Below are 6,000 nucleotides of genomic sequence, written 5' to 3' on the forward strand. Positions count from 1 at the left end.
TGGGCCTCCTGTCATTTTGGCCAATTACACTAATGATCACATTGTCAATGAAATCAACCAAGGTTTAATTGACTGTCAAGTCAGTCTGAGGTACTTTAATTTACTACCTTGTATGGTTAATTAAAGTGCAATGAACAGAATCCAAGACTATCCTGTAAATCCTGTAACCATCTAAAAGGTTGTTGGGTGGTTTTTTTCATATTAAGGTTCAGCTTAAAAACTCTTAAGCTGTGCTCAACAGATAGTTAAAAGACACTACACACTAGAAAACACATTTCCTAATAAATGTTCTCCTTCCAGAACAATTTTTCTGCCACCCTTATTCAGGAAAAATGCCAAGAACAAAGTAATTCTGAAATTCACCTCTCAAAATGCATATCTGCCCTATTCAGCCATTTCTCACATTTCTAAAAAGCACAATTTCAATACATTTCATGCCCTACTACATTTTAATTTCTTTGCTAACCAAAACACACCTTGAAGGAAAAAAAAATCCATATTAATATTATATTAAAATCAGTTTCTTTGCTGAATGAATGCATTGATTGTTTAATCATAGAAATTACTATAAATACAACTATTATCAGCATTAATTGGGTTAATTAGAGATTTACCTTTCAAAACCAGCGCCAGAGCCTGCAATTATTTAAAGATGGAAACCCCACAAGAGCACATCAAGTTACACCCTAAACATCAGTGTCAAACTAACAGGTGGCATAATTAGCCAGTAATTAACATTTTATACTTCATAGGTATAAAAATGGGTAAGGCTCCTCGACTTCAGCAGTATCCCTTTTATACCTCAGAGTATAAAACAAGATCCTCCCAAAAAATATTTCAACTCATTACTAAGAGGTTTTCTGTCCCCAGTATCTTTATAAATATGTGCATATTTGCACTCAAATATCAAACTCACAATTTCCTAAAAGATGGCCCTAATAACAACAACCATTTTTAGACACAGAGACCGTCGCTAGGCATTCAGCCTGGAAAGCAATAAATCTGGCAGAAGCATGTTATTAATTTGAAAAGGTTTTCTGAAGAACAAGATGCCAAAGCTTTGATAAAAAGTCATTTGCCAAGAGTTAACTATTTAAACTTGTAGTCTGATGAAGCTTCAACAGCCAGCACTACAAAAACATAAAGGAATTAAAGGAATGATGCTGGCAAGTGTCACTCCACAAAATAATAACTCAACGGGGAAGCAGACTTCACTGTAGTACTGTGCAAATTTCAGAAGGGCTTCAAAGAAACATAAAGAATGAACTTTTCCAAAGACTGAATTGACTGAGATCCTTAGCCTGGAGGAAAAAAAAAAAATATAAAAACAAGGAAAAAATGCTTAAAAATGAAACCCAAGGATTTAAACTGAACAGGTAAAAAGAACCAGGCACTCAATAATTTTGTTCTCAGCTGCTGTCACCTGCTCCCCTAACAGAGGAAAGTTCCTTGGTTTGTCCATAACTTAGCTTCTTGTCCTTGAGAGGAAGACAATACCAAATATTTACAGATGAGGTAACTACAAATACCAGAGCTTGGGTTATGTTTGGCCCAGATCATCCTGAACCTGAAGTCTTTTTGACTACTTTATGGAACAAGTCTTTAGCTTCAATTTATAGTCTTAGTTACAACAGTGCACTTGAACATGAAAATCCCAATACTTTCTGTTTTCACTTACATGACATTTTGCTTTCATTTCATCTGCCCTGTACAGGATAATTCCCAGCTCTAGCCGGTACTGTCAAAGCATAAGCTTCCTGCAAACTAGAACTGACATTCCTCAGAAGAGACCTGCATTAGCCCTACTGCACCACTCCAGAAACTGGAAGTCTGCTGAACTGCATCATGGTTTTATAATGCAAACAAACCTCCACGAGAGGCTAAGCTGAAACAAACAGTTCATTTATTTTGTGACCGTAGCCAAGTTTGAAATGAGTAAGAGAGAGACCAGCTATTACTGCAGAGCTCGGGATTCAGGGCCAAGGTTGTAGGTTTAAAAATATTTTCAGCAGGCATAGGCATAATTTCTAGCACATATTTAGAAGGCAAATATAACTGAGGGAGAATATTAAAAACTCACAAACAAACAGAAAACTACTTGATCCTTATGCCCACAGAGTAATTACCAGCATTTTCTAGGGTCCAATTACAATACAAAACTGAAGCTCTACTAAGGAGCTCGCAACAATCCATTCCTGTCCTAGCCTGGTTTCAGTCACAGGTTTCACTGCACACACAGTGCAGACAGGCTCCAGCCTGGGTACAGAGCATCGCTGGAGTTAAATAAGCACTCAAGTAGATCATGTACAAGACACAGCTGCTGCTTCAAATGGATAATTTTAATACATTATGTTTGCTTAACAAAACAGAGCCCAGCAGAGACACTGAGAAGCTGCTCATGCCTTCCAGGTGTCAGCAGGCTGACATTTGCTGAGCTCTTAATAAAAAGAAAGGGAATCAAAGCCTTCTAATACCAACAGGTATTGTAACATCTCAATCTAGGAATTACCCCCCAGCCTCTCTGCTGGGTTTGCAGTGAGGTGACAGCTCTGTTAGCACTGAGGGTTTCACATGAGACTGGAAACAACTTTTGTTGTTTCAATGCAGCCAGTGAGACAATCCAGAACAGCAAAGGGAAGAGAACACGAATGCCTGAAAGAGGGATGAAGACAAAGTGAACAGGCTGAATTTCATACCTGACTGACATCTCTTGGACACAATCTGATATTTATGCACCCCACACAAGGCAGCCAATATTTGTATTTTCCAGCTTAAAGTATCATCTCTACAAATACTGAAGACATTCTGTAGGCTACCCTTACTAAGCACAAGGCTGTGTTACTGGCTGCACCTCACAGTGAAACACCGAGTACCCTGTTTACTGCAGCAGCAGCTGCACAAACGGAATAGCAACATGGCCTTCACTAATTCATGACTTTCTGAAGTGAGAACAGGGCTTCTCAAACCCATTGTTCTTAAGGTACTGCAGACACTGATGTCTGCTGGTATTTACAAACCAATGTGAAGCTGCTGTACAATGGAAAACACATAACTCATACTATGAGAGCCATGGACCTGGAGTGTACAAGGTCAGCCATCAAAAGCAAAGTTATTTCAAGCAGCTCCACTGCTGGCTGCAAAAGCTGTTACATTTCTCCAGTGCAACCAACAGGACAATCACACCAGAAAGTGGTTTAGCCACACAGCAATGTGTTCAACTTAACAAAAAGTGACAGGATCATATGAAAAGAAGCTTACAATCTAAGTCAGAAAGAAGACTTTGCAACAGACAACAGATGGAGCCAGTGTGATACAGTTGCTGATTATTAGATGGACTTACTGAAGAACACACAGCTCCAAATGAACATGTTAGGGAACTAATAAGCAGAAAAAGAGCTCTAAGAAAAAATTATGAAGATTGACCTTTTTTTTGATCTTACCTATCAGAGCTCTTATTTTTGTGCCAGTTTGCAAGATGCCACACTGCAAGGACACAGCAAAGAGCTCTGCCATTGTGCAAATTCGTGGCTGTCTGCTACAGGAAAAATACAGAAAGGGAACCTATGATGCAAGTGAACCACAAGCTTCATTCTTTTCTGCAGCAGACACCAAAGCAACAGACCCCTCCTTCAACCTTGCATTTCTTTCATGAGTCTGTGAAACCATTTGCATAAAGGATTATAATGGTAAAAGCAAATATCTGGAGTCAGAGGGTATAACTAAGTTACAGGAGGCCTGTGCCACCAGAGCAGCTCTTGTGAACTAACTCTGTCCTTCCACAGTCACAAAAATATGAAGACCTGAAGCAAGGCTTGCTCTGTAGGCCCTAATTTGTGCTTGGTCCCAGCTGCCAGCTGTTCATCCTAATGAAAAGCCACAAAACAAATCAAAGCAAAAAACACAGGAGAGCACACACTTGTCACCAGGTATAGGGAACACACTTCACCCTCAGTTTAAGGTACTTTCTGCATGAAAGTTTTACACAAACCAAAACGGACAATGGAATTACTCAGCCATGTCTACAGCTGAACACTGCAAGAATCAGAAAATGACATTTTTATTGGCATGCAACAATAATTTCCAAGGATGATGACTAAATGGAAAGGTTTATGACTAGTCCACAGGGCACATCAGAGTTTCTCATAAAATTCTTATCTTAGGTTGCAAATTCCACTGCCTAATTAAGTCCATGGAACTATAAGTCTGTTAATTTTGCAGACAATAAAATATGCTAGAACTCTGATCTCCATTAAAAAAATAAAACAACAAAAAAAACCAATCGAAGCACAAAGGCTTCTCATAAACTAATCTAAATGTTAGCTGTTGCTTTTTTTAGAGGGGCAAACAGAAACCTTTAAAAAAAATTCAACTCAGTACTCTTCCAATTCAATTCAATACTCTTGAAATTGTAGCTTTCAACTGTTACAGCACCACTTACAGGAACACACAAGTGGAAAGTCCCCCGTACTTGAAGCAAAAACCCTCCAGACCCTCCAAGGAATATAACATTAAGAGTGACCATCTACATTTATAGAGCACGTCTCACCTGAAGGCCATAAAGCAAACATACACGCACATACACTTGGACACTCGAGGCTGTCATTAACGCGTGATTCACGTATTCTTACAGGGTTGCACTTAAACAGTAAAACCCGAGCCAAGCCCTCGCACCCCTTGGCAAAGCCAGCATTTCCAGGGCAATCCCGGCCGGGCAAAGATCCGCGCCGGGCGCTGCCAGACCCTTGCCCCCGGAGCAGAGCGCGGCTTTCCCGCCGCCCCTCACCTGCTCCGCGCACCTGCTCCCCGGAACGCCCCGCTCACCTCAGGGCAGCGAGACCCCTGTGCCGGCAGGGAGCCCCTTCCCGGGAGCGGCCCCGCTCCCCGCCGCCGACCCGCCCGGACCTGCCCCGCACCGCCCCCGCGCCGGCCGTTACCTGAGCGGCGGCGCCTGCAGGGCCCGCGGGCGGCGCGGGCTTTCATGGCCGCATCCCGCAGCCGCGGCCCCTCAGCACCCCGGCGCGGGTCCGCCCCGCCGCTGCGGCCGGCGCGGGGGCCCCATGTGAGGCGGGAGCCCGGCTGCGGGACCCGGGGCCGCGACCGCCGGCTCCGCCTCCTCCTCCTCCTCCTCGCGAGCGCCACCGCCCACAGCGCCGGGGCGGGAACCGGCCGGGAACCACCCCTCCGCACCAGCCAATCGGCGCTAGGCGAAGTGTGATGGACAGTGCCTGTCGACCAATGGAAAAAGGAAGCCGGGCGGAGGGATTCGCAGGTAGTCCGCGTGAATGCCCCTTTCCAATTGGTCGTAGGTTCTTGAGCGACACGCTGTTCAACCAATCATAGGAGAGACAACAACTCCCGAGGGACGCGCGGGAGGCAGCGGGAGGAAGAAGAGGGGGCGTTGCTATGGGCGCCTCGCTCTCATTGGTCAGCTCTTGAGGGCGGGTTATAAATAAGAGAATTAGCCAGTAGAAGCGCAGAGCGGGCAGTGATGGGCGGGCGAGACAGCCAATCAGCGGGTGTTTGTAGGGGCGGTGGCTGAAGCTGTCAGTGGGGCGGGCACTCGGACGTCCCGAGTCTGGCCCTGGTCCTCGTCCCGGTCCCCGGTCGCCGTCCCATACCCATCCTTGAGCCCTTCGCAGGCGACCCGCGGTGGCCCCGGCTGGGCTCCATGATGGCAGCCCTGCTGTTATTGTCCCTTACTGCCCGTCCCCTGCTGGGTTTCCCCATCCCTTCCTCTGGTCTCCTCCTCTCTCCAGGACGTGCAGGTTCAGCCTTTACTCCTCCGGTTCTTCCCATCTGCCTTCCCCCGCTCCTGGTGTCGGTCACACGGTTCGGCACCCCCGGTCCCCGCCTGGAACCTGCTTAATCCAGCTCAGATATTCTGGGGGTTCGGCTGCCAGGAAGAAATAAACCTGGGATTTTTCACATACAAACTGCTATTTTTCAAATTAGCACTTATCCGCATGTAGGCAGCCTGTAACAGGTATGGAAAAAGACAAC

The 6,000-nt window shown here is 45.3% G+C and overlaps 1 protein-coding gene across 1 annotated transcript in view; it reads right to left on the reverse strand.

The window, feature by feature from the left end:
* The window catches only part of TESK2 (testis associated actin remodelling kinase 2), a 76,364-nt gene extending 71,228 nt beyond the window's left edge, over positions 1-5,136 (reverse strand). The window contains exon 1 of the mRNA XM_071436601.1: positions 4,935-5,136. The gene's annotated coding sequence lies outside the window, so the exon portion shown is untranslated. The remainder of the gene's footprint in view (positions 1-4,934) is intronic.
* Positions 5,137-6,000: the final 864 nt, after the last annotated feature.

Source organism: Agelaius tricolor, unplaced genomic scaffold (assembly GCF_023055355.1).
Source record: "Agelaius tricolor isolate 1412-34295 unplaced genomic scaffold, bAgeTri1.0.p SCAF_11, whole genome shotgun sequence".
NCBI lineage: Eukaryota > Metazoa > Chordata > Aves > Passeriformes > Icteridae > Agelaius > Agelaius tricolor.